The sequence below is a fragment of the Crinia signifera genome, chromosome 19 (assembly GCF_055691185.1).
Source record: "Crinia signifera chromosome 19, ASM5569118v1, whole genome shotgun sequence".
Classification (NCBI taxonomy): domain Eukaryota; kingdom Metazoa; phylum Chordata; class Amphibia; order Anura; family Myobatrachidae; genus Crinia; species Crinia signifera.
The window spans coordinates 9,549,943-9,567,322 of record NC_139226.1 but is presented as its reverse complement, the minus strand read 5'-3'; the positions used below and the strand labels follow the sequence as shown (position 1 = coordinate 9,567,322).

The window sequence follows — 17,380 nt, the reverse complement described above, 5'->3', positions numbered from 1 at the left end:
GTTATGTAACCACACTCCTCAGTGCTGCCCCTCAACTCTCAAGAGTCATTCCCTTTCAGATGTTGTTACACCTTCAGTTGATCCCTTTAGATCCACCTCGTCAACTAACTTATTCTTCTTCTCCTCTGACCACTCTCCTACCATCTTTCCCAGTCCCGTCCCCCTCATCTTCCCAACCTTCATACTGTCTGTACAGAATCATTGAGCGGAAGATGGATCAAGTCATACTTCAAATCCAACCCAATGGTTCTACCTCATCACTATTTATGTGATAAGGCTCCTCCCAAAACAGGTGAAGAAGCAGAAGAAAGCTTTAGAAATGTAATAGTTGAAATCTGATATAAGGTTAGATCTACATTTTAAGTTTGATGGTGTATAATCCCCAAGCTTGGCTAACACAGAATATTTGCATCGATACAAAGTTCTGTACATTTATTGGGCCAGTTTATAACTAATTCACTTCTTCCAGGCTTAAATTTAACATAATACATCCATTGTCCCAGCATTTGTTTCTTCTCATCTGTATGAGAGGTACGCATACGGTAGTTAAGAGCGATTGAGTGTTGATGGACATGCATTAGTATACGCAGGTGGTAAGGTGGTGAAACACTTGGCCATCTGCTGCCCACATACAGATATTGTCCGATGATGGGTCATCTGTGGACCTTTCCTGATTCCAGCCCTCTCAACATCTGATATGTAGCCTACAGTGTGGAGTCCAGTGGAGTAGAAGAAGTCTCAATTCAGCAGATCCATGTAGAACATCTGAGCTATTTTTATGAATGGGGATGAAACAAAACTTTCGATGAAACTTTACAAGAGCTAGAAGGAGTCTCCGAGGAAAAAAGTTTTCTATCTGGTCGGCATATTCATATACACTTTCTTGTCTTCTGTAAGATAGGAAGAGGACAGTTGTTAGAACATACAGGTCACATGACAAAACATTCCTATATTCTGCATTACAGAGACTTGCTTTTGCACTGCACATTCAAAGAAGCCAGTCCTATGCAGAGGTTAAAGTGTGTGTGTGGGGGGGGGGGGGGGTACCACCAGTAATGGTAGGTGGAACTAGCTCCACCTCTAAAACAGTCCTGCACAGTAATTCCAACAGAAATGCCTTCTCCACCAAGTAAATATGTAGTAATATGAATCAGAGGCATATTCTGTGTGGCATAAATTTAATTGGGGGTGCTGTTATGTGACCATGCTCCTTCATTGTAAGACCATTGTCCCTTTATAAAATATAGGCAGTAAGACATGAGTTACCCGCATCTCAGCCCATAAGCACATGTGCAGGGTTTGTGTAAGATAGCCTTAACCATTACCTGCAGCTTCTCCTCCTCATTGTTGCCCTCTCCTAGGGGAGAGACAGACTCTTTTTGAATCCAAGGTGGCTGCATCTGAAATCGAGCAGTTTCATGTCGGCCATCTTGGACTTAAAACAAGTTTGACTCTTTTCTGACAGCCTGCTACAGTTGAGAGGAGATAGCAGTAACCACCGACAATTAAAGGAATGTTGGGGTTGGAGAATTGGTGTGGGAATCTCCTGGAGAGTGCAGGGGGGAAGCGGACTGTATATGTCCCCCAGATTTTCACCTCCAGCAAACTCACATGATATTTAATTGATCCTATAATGTTTGTATCCTGATTCCCTAGTAAAATACAATATGAACAGCAAGGTCAGATGAGTGAGCACAAGGGGCGGAGCGTTTAGAGAAGATGTAACTGAATTATTTGTTTAGAAACTCTCATTTATTAGAAAAATATTATCAAAAATGATGGAAAACAAATACAAATGTCATATAGAAATTTGGGAAACCAAAGTAACCAATTTGATTTTTTAATACAGCAAGAAAATATGTGATAAAACTTCAGAGAATGTCGGTGCTTAGTAACTTTTCATTAATTTTGTTTTCAATAAAAAGTAGTTTAGGTGGAGATATAGGGTAGGTGGTAATTTAAGGGAGATGATTACATGGGAAGGCAGTGATATAAGGTAAAGTGTCATTTAAGGGAAATGGATATACCAAGGAGATATATTATACTGTAGATGAGGAGTTGATATAGGTGTGGTGGAAATATAATGAAGGTGGTGATATAGGGGGAGGTATATAGGGGAGGTGGAGATTTAAGGAAGGTGGAGCTATAGGGGAGATTGTGATATAGGGGAGGTGGAGAAATAGAGGAGCTGGTTATATAGGGGAATCGGGGATATAGGAGAGGTGGATAGACAGTATAATGGTGGTAGAGATATAGGGGAGGAGAAAATATATGGAAGATAGATATATAATGGAGGTTAAGATATAGGGGAGGTGGGGATATAGTGGGGAGGAGATATGGGAAGGTTGAGCTATAATGGAGGTGGTGATATAGGGTAAGTGGTGAAATAGGAGAGGTGCAGCTATAAGGGGGGTGGTTATATAAGGGGAGGTGGTGATATAGGGGAGATGGAGCTTTAGGGAGGCAGTGATATAGGGGGAGGTGGCGATATAGGGGGAGGGGGTGACATAGGGTGAGGTGGTGATTTAGGGGAGTTTTAGCTATAAGTGAGGTGGTGATATAGGGTAAGTGGTGATATAGGAGAGGTGGAGCTATAAGGGAGGTGGTGATATAGGGGAGGTGGTGATATAATGGAGGTGGAGCTAAAAGGGAGGTAGTAATATAGGGGGAGGTGGACCTATAAGGGAGGTGGTGATATAAGGGGAGTTGATTATATAAAGGAGGTGGATATATAATGGAGGTGGTGATATAGGGGAATTGGTGATATGGGGAGGTGGTGATATAATGGAGGTGGCGCTATAAGGGAGGTGGTGATATAGGGGGAGGTGGATCTATAAGGGAGGGGGTGAAATAACGGAAGTGGATCTATAAGGGAAGTGGAGATATAGGGGAGGTTGTGATATAGGGGAGGCGGGGATATAGGAGAGGTGGATAGACAGTATAATGGAGGTAGAGATATATGGGAGGAGATATAGGGAATATATATATTATATACACTAATATATATATATATATATATATATATATATATATATATATATATATATATATATATGGGAGGTGGAGATATAGGGGAGGTGGTGGGGAGGAGATATAGGGAAAGTTGAGCTATAATGGAGGTGGTGATATAGGGGAGGTGGTTATATAGGGGGAGGTGGTGATATAGGGAGATGGAGCTATAAGGGAGGTGGTGATATAATGGAGATGGTGATATAGGGGAGGTGGTGATATAATGGAGGTGGTAATGTAATTGAGGTGGTGATATAATGGAGGTGGTAATATAATTGAGGTGGTGATAATAGGGGATGTAAAATGGTGGTGGTGCTATAATGGAGATGGTGATATAGGGGAAGGTGGATCTATAAGGGAGGTGGTAATATAGAGGAGATGGTGCTAAAGGGGAATTGGTGATACACAGGAGGTAGTGATATAATGGAGGTAGAGCTATAAGGGAGGTGATGATATAGGGGAGGTGGTGATATAATGGAGGTTGTGATATAATCAAGGTGGTGATATAGGGGGAGGTGGTGATATAGGGGGAGGTGGTGATATAGGGGGAGGTGGTGATACAATGAAGGTGGTGATATAGGGGGAGGTGGTGATATAATGGAGGTGGTGATATAGGAGAGGTGGTGATATAATGGAGGTTGTGATATAATGGAGGTGGTGATATAGGGGAGGTGGTGATATAAGGGAGGTGGTGATATAATGGAGGTGGTGATATAGGGGAGGTGGTGATATAGGGGAGGTGGCGATATAAGGGGAGGTGGTTTTATAATGGAGGTGGAGATATAATGGAGGTGGTGATATAGGGGAGGTGGTGATATAGGGGGAGGTGGTGATATAATGGAAGTGGTGATATAATGGAGGTGGTGATATAATGGAGGTAGTGATATAATGGAGGTGGTGATATAGGGGAGGTGGTGATATAATGGAGGTGGTGATATAGGGGAGGTGGTGATATAGGGGAGGTGGCGATATAAGGGGAGGTGGTTTTATAATGGAGGTGGAGATATAATGGAGGTGGTGATATAGGGGAGGTGGTGATATAATGGAGGTGGTGATATAGGGGAGGTGGTGATATAATGGAGGTGGTGATATAGGGGAGGTGGTGATATAGGGGAGGTGGCGATATAAGGGGAGGTGGTTTTATAATGGAGGTGGAGATATAATGGAGGTGGTGATATAGGGGAGGTGGTGATATAGGGGGAGGTGGTGATATAATGGAGGTAGTGATATAATGGAGGTGGTGATATAGGGGAGGTGGTGATATAGGGGAGGTGGTGATATAGGGGAGGTGGTGACATAGGGGAATTGAAGAATCAGGTGCGGCCCGGCAGGCTTGCCCGTGTCAGATTCACATCCGATTGCTGTCGCCCTATAACACGACAACCAGTTTTACCTACAAAAATCCAATTTAATTCTAATGGCAATCATATTACACTCTGAGGTAGTCCGTACCATTTTCGGCTTGTTTTCGGAAGCTTTGTTTCGTGCAGAAGTAAACGACCAGGATTATAATGACCGTCAAAGCAACGTCTCCAACAATCACCCCAACCAGAGTCACGGTATCAATTCGGTAACAGTCCCACAAGCTGACCCTGTATGAGACAAGACAATGAGATAATCTGGCCTTCACATACTATATCCAGTATATAGAGGTCGGGCACTGGAATTATACATTGTTACTGTATTAGGGGGTCAGTTACCTGCTGCTGGAACTGTAGCACTGACATAGGTGGGCAGTGATGTCACAAGGTCTTTAGGCACTATCCGGTCATTACTGTGGTCCCCTATAACATGTACAGTACATTATTGCATGTATATATATATATATATATATACAGTATATATATATATATATATACTAGGTGATTCATCGCGCCCTACGGGCGCTCTTCACACCGTCGTAAGGGGCTGCGCCCTTAATTGTGAACATTTGCATATGAGAAAGATGGTTAGAATTGTATGAAAGATGGCCTGTATTGCAACTTGAGTTATAGGTGAAATGTGTTAAATAGAGAGCATATGATGTGGAAGGGGGTGTGTATTGTTTTGTTTAATTAAAAAGCGGTTACAGAGTAAGATGTACATTGATAGTGTGGATGGTACAGTGACTTTGTGGGTGTGGGGGGGGGGGGCTGTGTGTGCGTGTTGTTTAGGTGTGTGTGTGCAATAGTATAGTAGGGTGTTTTTGAGTCAGTGGCTCCCCACTGGCGGAGGTCATGACACAGGAAAACAGGAGGCTGAGTAGTGATAGGGGTGTGTGGACATAAGGGGGACTAAAGAGGAGGGTGGGAGATACTGTGCAGCTTCTGCCAGTGGGTGAGGGGCCAGCGTGGCAGTACAGGAGTACAGGATGGTGGCCCTTAGTCAGTGTCTCCTCCTACTGGGTGGGAGTTCGGGTGCATGAGAGCAGGAGGCTGGGCTATGAGGCATGATAGGGGCATGTGGGCAAAACATTGTCAGCGACTCCCTAGTGTGGAAGTTACGGTTCAGGAGAGCAGGAAGCTGGGTAGTGATAGGGGTGTGTGAGTATACGGGGGACTAAAGAGGGGCTTAGGGGTGCTGTCGTGGGTGGATGCCGTGAATTGCGGGGGGGGGTACCGCGAATTGTGGGAGGGGGGCGCGGGGGGTTGCAGTGAATCGCGGGAGGGTGGGTCGCGGGGGCGGGGGGTTGCCGCAATGACAGGAGGGGGGTCAGGGGTGGGGAATCGCGGTAGTGGGGTCGTGGGGGGCACCGTGAACAGCGGGAGGGGGCCCGGGGGGTTGGCGCGAATCGTGGGAGGGGGGGTCGCAGGGTGCCGCAATCGCAGGAGGGGGGTGTCACGGGGTGGGGCCGCGAATCGCGGGAGTCACCGGGGGTGCCGCGAATTGCGGGGGGGGTGTGCTGCAAATCGCGGGAGGGGGGTCGCGGGGGGGTGCCGCGAATCGCCACAAGAAAAAAATCAACACAGAAAGTTCAACACATGTAAATGTTGACATAAGTGTGGCACTTCATTGGTGTCCATGTCGACACATGAGAATGAGGGGGGGGGGGGTCGAGAGGGGGGGGTGTGGGTGCCGCGAATTGTGAGAGGGGGGCGCGGGGGTTACAGTGAATCGCGGGAGGGTGGGTCGCGGGGGGTTGCCGCAATGACAGGAGGGGGGGTCAGGGGTGGGGAATCGCGGTAGGGGGGGTCGTGGGGGCACCGTGAACCGCGGGAGGGGGGGGGGGGGTGCCGCGAATCGCAGGAGGGGGGGTTGTCACCGGGGGTGCCGCGAATTGTGGGGGGTGTGCTGCAAATCGCGGGAGGGGGGTCGCGGGGGTGCCGCGAATTGCCACAAGAAAAAATCAACACAGAAAGGTCAACACATGTAAATGTTGACATAAGTGTGGCACTTCATTGGTGTCCATGTCGACACATGAGAATGAATATGAAAACATTGAAAAAGTGAAAAATAAATCTTGTCAAACTTTTTCATTGTCGATCATAGCCATGTCAGTGTTTTGCATGTGCCATTTAATCGTGGGGATGCCGTGAATTGGGGGGGGGGAGGGAGGGAGGTGCATACCTCCCAACATGACCCTCTCCAGGAGGGACACATTGCTCTGTTTCTGGACTTTCTTCTTAATTTATGGATTACCATCACCTGTGCTTAAACACCTTTCTTATCAATTACCCTGTTTAAAACAGGTGATGACAATCATAAATTGAGATGGAAGTCCACAACCCAGCGTTACAGCTCCAGACACACTTTGAGTGACAGATGTAGCCAAATATATAAGATATATATATATATATATACATACAGGAAGACCCTTCTGTGTGTAATTATTATACATATGTATCATTCCAAGGGGAAGGGAATGGCCTCTAATGTGCGCATATCTAGTTTAGCGGCTAAATATACAATATCACCCCTGTAGCAGCAGATGAGCCCAGAGTGCTCCAATGAGGTTTATGGTCATCATGGATGCAGTGAAGCAAGAGATCAGCAGTATGAATGTACAGATGACAAATCTATGGCAACTGAGCTTGAAGAAACTCAGGAGGCCGAGGTGTGCTCCCTACCACCAGTGCTGTGCCTAAACACGTGCAAAGGGGGCCGTGAGATCGAAGTGGGCTTTCTCCCGAAGGAGAAGGGCCCCGTTTTTCCACTATCCCCTCTCAGCCATAAGACCGAAGAGGGGAAAATAGGGAACGGTGGGTCCTCTTCGCCGAAGCTTAGAGAGACCCTCATTCCTCAACCCCCGGAAGGGTTAGGACGGTGGGTCCTCCGCACCCGAAGGTTTGGAGAGACCTGCATTAGACTTCCCTCCGCCTTGCGGCTCGGGGTCGTCCTCGAGGGGACCGAAGCTCTCCCCAAAAGGCGAGAGCTTCGGCACATTGGGGAAATAGAAGGCACTTAAGGGTCGACCACACTACCCAAAAAAACGTGACAAACTACAAAAAACAAAGAACGTGAAAAGTGACAAACGTGAGAGGAAAAATAAATAAATAAATAAAGAGACCCCAGCCGGAAGGCCGGGGTGGGGGGGTGAAAAATTGTCCTACCCCATCCAGAAGGACGAGGTAAGGACGTGAATCGCTAACCTAAAGGAAAGTGCGCAGTGCTAGTGCTTACTAGTGCAAGGTGATTTGGGGATCATCCGGCCCCCCCGCATGGGAATGGATACTCCACCAGGCTTTTCGATGTCTCCCCGGCAGCGACCCAAATAGACCAACTGAGGAAGAAGAAACCACCTACTCAGTCCCGACGTTTCACCTCTCCCAGGGATTGAGTACTGGGCTGGGCTTTTCGCTGTCTCCCTGGCCGGGGGGGACATGTTTCCCCCGGACCAGAGAGCAATCTACTCGGCCCCAGCTTTTCCCGTCTTCCTGGGAGTGGAAACTAGACCGGGCTTTTCGAGTGAATTTCCCTCAGAGGCTATAGACCCCTGAACAAGAGCCCCATCTACTAGGCCCGATGCTTCTCCCCTCCCTACCAGTAGGAGAGTCTGTCCCCCCCCCCCCCCTACGGCAGGGCGTAGATACTCAGCCAGACCTTACACCCGCCCAGAACATGAGGTACTCTAAGCCTCAGCTCAGTAGCAAGGTGGTTTGGTCCAGCTTTTCTCTATTCTCTGCCAGGGGGGCGGTCCAGACCCAACTGATAAGAACAGATACTACACTTGATCTTAGCCAAAAGGCCGAGAAGCGAGAATCTATGGCAACTACAGTACTTGAAACCGTCATGTCACCAAATGTAACTCTCTGCACATGTTACATCTGCCCCACCTGCAGCGCACATGGTTTTTCCCATTAGAGAGAGAGATTTTACTTTTTGCGAGCCAACCTGACTTTGGCCGTCTATCCCACCAATAGTCCTGGCTGTTGTGTGGACAATGGAGGGTCCTACCCAGAACTAGAAATGTATGTATAATGTGACCGCTAAGTGAGTGTTCTGTTACAATGTCAGGCACAATAGTAAATAACAGGATAGAAATGTGCGTAAACCCTCGAGTTTTGGGTGTAATTCATCATCGTATTTCGGCTTTGGTAACACCGCCTGCAAGGGTTCTGGATCAGTTTTTGGATTGGTTAAAAATCTATTTAAGAAAATAATGATAATCACTGATATAAGAAAGAAAATCAATAAATAACGATGGTATTTTACCTGTCTCCGAGGTGTCCCCAAGTGCTGGAAAATACAAAGAAGAGAGATTAGTAACAGAGTAATGGGGCGCACACACGGGGCGATGGGAGCTTTGTGCTGAGCGATCTGTCCACGCCCTCAATAGAGAAAGCGCAGGCGATGGCGAGATATGACATGGAAATATATAGCCTGGTGATAGCGACACTTTGGGCGGCGTATCGCTACCGTGATAGGCCCAACACACACACAGCAATTTGTGCTTCATTTCTAAGCGATCTAGTCAGATCGCTTAGAAAATAGGCAAAAATCGCTCTGTGCGTGTGGGGCCTATTAGACCATACTTACCTACCGTAAGAGTCTCCTCTCCAGGAGAAGCCTGGAGAGGAGACTCTGCGGTTTTTCCGGAGGGTGGAGCTTGTCGTTATTAAGCCATGCCTCCATTAAGCCCCGCCCCCATTCCGGTAAATGCCGTGATTCACAGCTCTTCAGGGAGGGGGTAGTACTAAATTACACGATTTGCGTCATTTTAGCCCTGCCCCCTCCCGAAAGAGCCACAAATGTCGGTATTTGACTGGCAGAGGGAGGGGGTGGGGGGGCAATGCGGTAACCCGTTAAATGCAGGAGGCTTGCCCACCCATCTGATCTTTGGGACTGTCCCGGCCATTCCGGGATGGTTGGTAAGTACGCATCACCACAGCTGCGGCCACCTCGTCACTTCTGTAGCACATCTGGATGTGGAACCAGTTATTTTCCACTCCTACAAATACCACTGGGCCTCGCTGTTTTACACCATCGCATCAGGACGCAAGCTCTGGAGTGTTACGCCGGCTGAGGGTTAAACTTGAGTTATTTGTGATTGAACTTCAGAGGCTGCTTGTACAGGAAATAAGGGTTCCATCAATAGGAGACCCTCGGGTAGGGAGGCGGAGTCCATGACCCAAAGGTGTGGCTATAGGAACTAGGAAGGCGAGTAGTGCTTGGGTGCAACATTAAAAGTGTACGGTACTGGACCATGTCGACCTTTTGAGTGTTGACCATGTCCATGTTGAACTTAAGCTTGTGTTGACGTTATGGCATGTCAACCATTTTCAGGTGTCGACCTAGTCACTGACTTGTGCCGCAGGATGGTATTTTGTACCCTGCCATTCACCAAGGTGTGGAGGGAGAAAACAATAGTACCCGAAACATGGTGAGCACAGCGGTACACTGATACGGTGGCCATGTCGACCTTCCCATTGTCGACCTAATGCTTGTATCGACCTTCCAACCCTGTCGACCTTAGCCAAGTCGACCTATTTCATGTGTCAACCTTTAATAGTCTCGACCCTATGACCCCACACCCCTCAGAGGTCTGGCCAAGTGGATTTACTAAGTTATTAAGGTAAATTTACTAAGATGGGAGTTTTATCGAAGATGGCATGTTGCCCATAGCAACCAATCTGATTCTATCTATTATGTTCTAGAAGTTGCTAGATAATTAAGAAGTAGAACCTGATTGGTTGCTATCGGCAACATCAGGGCCGCCGACAGGGGGGTGCCAGGGGTACAGCTGTCCCGGGCCCCGGCCTCTGCAGGGGCCTGGGCAGCTGCCCACAGTGGCATGGCACCCCACCCCCCGCAACCGCACAGTATCCCCCACCCTGCGGCCAGGAGCGCACAATACACAGTGCAGTCTGCAGAGCGCCGAGCCGAGGATACAGAGGGTCTTGGCGCTCTGCAGGCTGCACTGTGCAGTGAGTGCTCCGAGCCCCGGCGCACAAGGGGGGGTTCCGCTGGGGGCCCAGGCTGAAGGTCAGTCCCGTACCCCAACATTACTAGTGGCGGCCCTGGGCAACATCCCAGCTTCAGTAGAACTCCCGTTTGTTTGTCTCTTTATTTCAACAGTTATTCCCTCATTACATCCCAGCTGGACACAGGCTATTTGCATCATTGACACTGATGATGTCACTAGTATTATGTCCATGTGATGTCAGGTCTGTGTGATGTCATATACAGTAAGTGAGATAGAAATAATACAATAATAGAGAATAGAAGGATATGTTTCCTATAGAAGCCCTTTCATGTTCCCCGCCGCCCACTGTCACACTGGTGGTTAAAGATCTGTTGCGGCAATGATACAGAAGTTCCCTTCTCACTCATTAGTGTACGATGTGTCTGTGCCTACACGGGGAAACTCAGCGCTAGTGTTCTGGGGAAAGGGCTCTGCGGAATATCCTGTTACTGTAGCCAGCTCTATGTTACTATAACGCGGCTCACACCAGTGACGCATGCGCAGTCCACACAATACTGATTAGAATTAGACTTTTGGAAATAAATGTTGCATTTATAGATGTTTTTGCATAATCCTGGCCAAAATGATGGGTGGTGGGGGTTAATCTGGTTGATTGGCTCGGATGCGAATTCACACCCTTGCTGATGCATGCGTACCCTTGGGAATGCATGTTTAACATAAATATCCATTCGCAACCTGTGGGTGAACGCCAACATCATTCGATGGTCGCCGACCATCGAATGATGTGGAACGTGCACACATATCTCAGGTCACTTAGAATTGCGTGCACCTTCGGGAGGAAGTGGGCGGGCAACTGACATCTGGTGATGTCAGCTGTCTGCCCCCGGCACCGAGGTCACGGACCGATTACCATGGGAACACCAATGAAATACTGGGCGTTCCCATGGGCGTGACTATTTCACCGCCGCCCCACGTTCAATTCTAGTGTGTGGGGCACCCCCAAACCAGCTCAGTGGCATAACTAGAATTTTCACGGCCCCCTGGACAAAAAAAAATCTTATATATATATATTTATTATACGTTTTCTACCTAAATGCTTATTGACAGGGGTTGCATGCTCATTGCTAGGGGTTGCATGTTCATTGTCAGGGGCTGCATGCTCATTGCCAGGGGTTGCATGCTCATTGCTAGGGGTGGTACTTGTGTATTTTGGCGGCACCCCCGATGTCCGTTGTACGATGAACAGATTGCATCGCATGCAATGTACCCGATGGCATGCGATGCGACGCGATTTTGACCCCCTATACGATAAAAAATCGTATAAGCACCCTAAAAGGTGCTTTTGAGCACCCTAATGGGTGCTTACAATGTTAAATGCACCCCCACGCCACCCCCCCACTATAAACGTGAACCCGAAGCGTGGCGAGCGCAGCGAGCCCACGAGGGGCGGCGGTACGCGTCCTACGACCTTTTCATACCCCCACTATCCATGTCGGCGTGGAGTTGAGAATAGAATAGTGTGGCGAGCGCACGCGGATACCTTCACAGGTAAACGCGTCCCTTCGCGGGCTTCACAGGTATCCTCGTCCCCTCGCAGGGCTCGCTGCGCTCGCCACGCTTCGGGCTCGGTGGCTCGCTGCGCTCGCCACACTATTCTATTCTCAACTCCACGCCGACGTGGATAGTGGGGGTATGAAAAGGTCGTAGGACGCGTACCGCCGCCCCTCGCGGGCTCGCTGCGCTCGCCACGCTTCGGGTTCACGTTTATAGTGGGGGGGTGGTGTGGGGGTGCATTTAACATTGTAAGCACCCATTAGGGTGCTTATACAATGTTTAATCACATCGCATTGCATCGTATGGCATTGTATGCCATGTACAATGGCATACAATTTCAAAATTGTATGCCATCGTGCACTATCGTACGATATCGCATCGCATACCATCGTATGCGTTATGGTATGCGATGCGATGGGCGCCGCCAAAATACACAAGTACCCTAGGGGTTGCATGTTCATTGCCAGGGGTTTCATGCTCATTGCCAGGGGTTGCATGCTCATTGCTAGGGGTTGCATGTTCATTGTCAGGGGTAACATGCTCATTGCCAGGGGTTGCATGCTCATTGCCAGGGTTTTATGCTCGTTGCCAGTAGGTTACAAGCTAATTGCTTGGGAGTTACATGCCCATATACTGTATATATTTTGTTGCCAGGAATCTGTAACTTCCCGGTAGCGAGCAGATGCAGTGTTACATAAGTGAGAGCAGTGTGTTACAGGTGTGAAAATGTGTGATAACTGTTACATGTTACTGTAGATGAAAAAAAAAGGTGTTATACTGTACAGTAGGGGATACAGTGTTACATTGTGATACCCTGATGTAGCCCAGTCAAAGCAATTCAGGGCTCCCACACCCAGGAACAACTGACTTACTATATACATGTGTACATGTCTTACCTTGTAATAGAGCGTAGGTCAATGTGCACTCACAAATACCATTTGGGGAGATGAGGAGAGGGTGGTACTCCAGGTATAGGAGTCACATGCATCATGTGTACATATAAGATATAAGGGAGGGGCCCCGGACTGCACACCCTAACTCATACCTTCCAACTTTCCAAATGCCTGTCGCAAGACCCTCGTGGAGCGCCACAGGCATGCCCAAAATTTGGGGGCGTGGTCTATAAATGGCATAACTCATTCAAGGCCACGTCCCGTTTTGCCGCAGTAGGGGCATGGCCAGCGGCTCCGGGTGGGACGCAGGAATATCCCCAAAAAAAAGTGACGTTCCCATGAAGAATTGGTACAGTTGGGAGGTATGGAATGGGTAAGCACATAATCAGCCTAGTGCATACAGGGGTTACCGTCCATCCCAGTGGCGAATTTATAATGGGTACAATGTGCACTGTGTACAGGGGCCCCTGAGTCCCAGGAGTGCCCACACTGCACCCATTCTTTAATATTTAATCTCCGGAGAAGAAGGCAGCGGCGCTGCCGGAATTGCTTGAAAAATGGCCGCCACACCATTTTTCCTGCGGTTCGCGCATGGGCAATAGAGTCTGAGCGCTCTAGTGCTCGCAGAGGCGGAACTACCATTGGTGCAGCAGGTGCATTGCACCGGGGCCCCTGAAGACTAAGGGGCCCACTTCTGCCACCCACTGCTATGTGGCATATTGTGAACTTGGTTTGGAGTGGAAGAGGAGGGCCCAAAAATGTAGTTTTGCACCTGGGCCAACCACTCGTAAGTTCCGACACTGAGTGCTCGGACTTTACTGTGCTCAGTGGCAGACGGGCACTGCTCCCGGCAGAGAGGAGGGGCCCAGCCGGAGGAGGCTGCAAATGGGCCTCCTCCGCTCTTAAAGTCCCCCTGCTCCCCTATTCAAGTGATGCCATCTTCAGATTGAGCGCCTCCCAGCCAGCCTGAGGAATCGCCAGATGTCCTGAGCTGGCACAGGCTGGCGGACAGGATCTCCATCTACCGCGGAAGCGTGAGTGTCTCACAGTCATGCACGTCCCCGTCAGCACAGCGGCAGGGAGCAGTTTCGGGACCCAGGGAGAAGGACGGGGATCAGGGGAGCTGCTGGGGGGGGGCTGCAGGGGAGTTGCTGAGGGTGGCGGAGGGCTCCGATAGAAGGGGGCAGTTGAGTGCCCTTGTCTAGTTTAGTACTTGCTGTAATTATAAACAGGGGCTCCAACAGCGTGGACGGGTTCCGATAAAAAAGGTGTGGCCATCAGGGGGTAGCCCACAGGAGGGGCGTCCCTGTAAAAGCAGGGGGTGCGGGTGACCAGCCGACTGGCTGGTGGGACACCCGCTCAGGGAGAGAGAGGACACGTGCTGGGGAGAAAGCCTGTCCTCTCTCTCTCCCATTGCCCTGCTCTCTGCAGTGATCAGATCCCGTAAAAACTGTAACCCGCCCCTCGCACCCTCTCAGTGGTCAATAGATGCTTTGCTCCTGAACGCAGTGATCCCCCTTTCTTGTTCATAAATGTTGGGAGGTATGATACAGCCTCAGCACAATGTATCATGTTTGATTCCTGTAAAGCGCCTGAGTCCTATGGGAGAAAAGCGCTAACTAAAATTATTACTGTTATTATTATTTATATTATTATTATCATCATTGTTATTATTATTATTATTATTATTATTATTATTATTATTATTATTATTATTATTATCATTGTTATTATTATTATTATCATCATTGTTATTATTATTATTATTATTATTATTATTATCATCATTGTTATTATTATTATTGTTATCATCATTGTTATTATTATTGTTATTATTGTTATTATTATTATCATTGTTATTATTATTATTATCATCATTGTTATTATTATTATTATTATTATTATTATTATTATTATTATTATTATTATCATCATTGTTATTATTATTATTATTATCATCATTGTTATTATTATTATTGTTATCATCATTGTTATTATTATTATTATTATTATTATCTCTTATATATTTGGCTACATCTGTCACTCAAAGTGTGTCTGGAGCTGTAACGCTGGGTTGTGGACTTCCATCTTAATTTATGATTGTCATCACCTGTTTTAAACGGGGTAATTGATAAGAAAGGTGTTTAAGCACAGGTGATGGTAATCCATAAATTAAGAAGAAAGTCCAGAAACAGAGCAATGTGTCCCTCCTGGAGAGGGTCATGTTGGGAGGTATGCACCTCCCTCCCCCCCATTCACGGCATCCCCACGATTAAATGGCACATGCAAAACACTGACATGGCTATGGTCGACAATGAAAAAGGTTGACAAGATTTATTTTTCACTTTTTCAATGTTTTCATATTCATTCTCATGTGTCGACATGGACACCAATGAAGTGCCACACTTATGTCAACATTTACATGTGTTGACCTTTCTGTTTTGATTTTTTCTTGTGGCAATTCGCGGCACCCCCCGCGACCCCCCTCCCGCGATTTGCAGCACACCCCCTGCAATTCGCGGCACCCCCGGTGACTCCCGCGATTCGCGGCCCCACCCCGCGACCCCCCCTCCCACGATTCGCTCCAACCCCCCGGGCCGCCCCTCCCGCGGTTCACGGTGCCCCCCACGACCCCCCCCCTACTGCGATTCCCCTCCTGTCATTGCGGCAACCCCCCGCCCCCGCGACCCACCCTCCCGCAATTCACTGCAACCCCCCGCGCCCCCCCTCCCACAATTCGCGGCACCCACACACCCCCCCGCAATTCACGGGCATCCACCCACGACCCCTCCTCCGCGATTCGCGGACATCCCTCACCTCCTCCCTCCCCCCCCCACCCCCGCGCGTGATTCACGGCAACCCCAGGATTAAATGGCACATGCAAAACACTGGCACGGCTATGGTTGACAATGAAAAAGGTTGACATGAGTTTTTGAAGATTTTTTTTTCTTATTTTGAATGTTTTCATATTCATTCTCATGTGTCGACATGGACACCGATGAAGTGCCACACTTATGTCAACATTTACATGTGTTGAACTTTCTGTGTTGATTTTTTCTTGTGGCGATTCGCGGCACCCCCCGCGACCCCCCTCCCGCGATTTGCAGCACACCCCCTGCAATTCGCGGCACCCCCGGTGACTCCCGCGATTTGCGGCCCCACCCCGTGACACCCCCCCCCCCCCTCCTGCAAATGCGGCACCCCGCGACCCCCCTCCCACGATTCGCGCCAACCCCCCGGGCCCCCCTCCCGCTGTTCACGGTGCCCCCCACGACCCCCCTACCACGATTCCCCACCCCTGACCCCCCCTCCTGTCATTGCGGCAACCCCCCCCCCGCGACCCACCCTCCCGCGATTCAATGCAACCCCCCCGCGCCCCCACCCCTCCCACAATTCGCGGTACCCACACCCCCCCGGGACCCCCCTCCCGCAATTCACGGCATCCACCCACGGCAGCACCCCTAAGCCCCTCTTTAGTCCCCCGTATACTACTCACACACCCCTATCACTACCCAGCTTCCTGCTCTCCTGAACCGTAACTTCCACCACTGGGGAGTCGCTGACGCTGTTTTGCCCACATGCCCCTATCATGCCTCATAGCCCAGCCTCCTGCTCTCATGCACCCGAACTCCCACCCAGTAGGAGGAGACACTGACTAAGGGCCACCATCCTGTACTCCTGTACTGTCACGCTGGACCCTCACCCACTGGCAGAAGCTGCACAGTATCTCCCACCCTCCTCTTTAGTCCCCCTTATGCCCACACACCCCTATCACTACCCAGCCTCCTGTTTTCCTGTGTCGTGACCTCCGCCAGTGGGGAGCCGCTGACTCAGAAACACCCTACTATACTATTGCACACACACACCTAAACAACATGCACACACAGCCCCCCCCCCACACCCACAAATGTCACTGTACCATCCACACTATCAATGTACATCTTACTCTGTAACCGCTTTTTAATTAAACAAAACAATACACACCCCCTTCCAAATCATATGCTCTCTATTTAACACATTTCACCTATAACTCAAGTTGCAATACACACATCTTACATACAATTCTAACCATCTTTCTCATATGCAAATGTTCACAAATTAAGGGGCGCAGCCCCTTACGCCGGTGTGAAGAGCGCCCGTAGGGCGCGATGAATCACCTAGTTGTTATCATCATTGTTATTATTATTATTATCATTATTATTGTTATTATTATTGTTATTATTATTATTATCATCATTGTTATTATTATTGTTATTATCATCATTGTTATTATTATTATCATTATTATTGTTATTATTATTGTTATTATTTTGCAATGTTATTATGCACTACTCCCTTGTGCGGACTCTGCAGACCCTTATACCCCTTTCACATCGCACTTTAAAATCGGTATATTGCCGTTTTTTTTCCATTTTAAAACGTTTAAGGCTGCAATGTTAAAGTGCCAGAGTTGATTTACCGGTTAAAGTTAACCGGTATTTCAACACGGTTAAAAAGCAGAGTCCTACACGTTTTAAAGCCGTTTTTTTGGCAGTTTGAACAGCTCTATTTCATTGGCTTGAAACGTGTCCCTTGGGGGTTA

General features: G+C 48.4%; 1 long non-coding RNA gene and 1 pseudogene across 1 annotated transcript in view; both read right to left on the bottom strand.

Moving 5' to 3' along the window:
- Positions 1–417: 417 nt before the first annotated feature.
- LOC146041675 (uncharacterized) overlaps positions 418–17,380 on the bottom strand; it is a 19,148-nt gene continuing 2,185 nt past the window's right edge. The window contains exons 2-5 of the long non-coding RNA XR_014463538.1: positions 8,641–8,664; positions 4,710–4,793; positions 4,462–4,601; positions 418–890 (exon numbers count right to left, since the gene is read on the bottom strand). This is a non-coding gene — a long non-coding RNA (uncharacterized LOC146041675). The remainder of the gene's footprint in view (positions 891–4,461; positions 4,602–4,709; positions 4,794–8,640; positions 8,665–17,380) is intronic.
- Positions 8,047–8,185, bottom strand: LOC146044457 (U2 spliceosomal RNA; annotated as a pseudogene).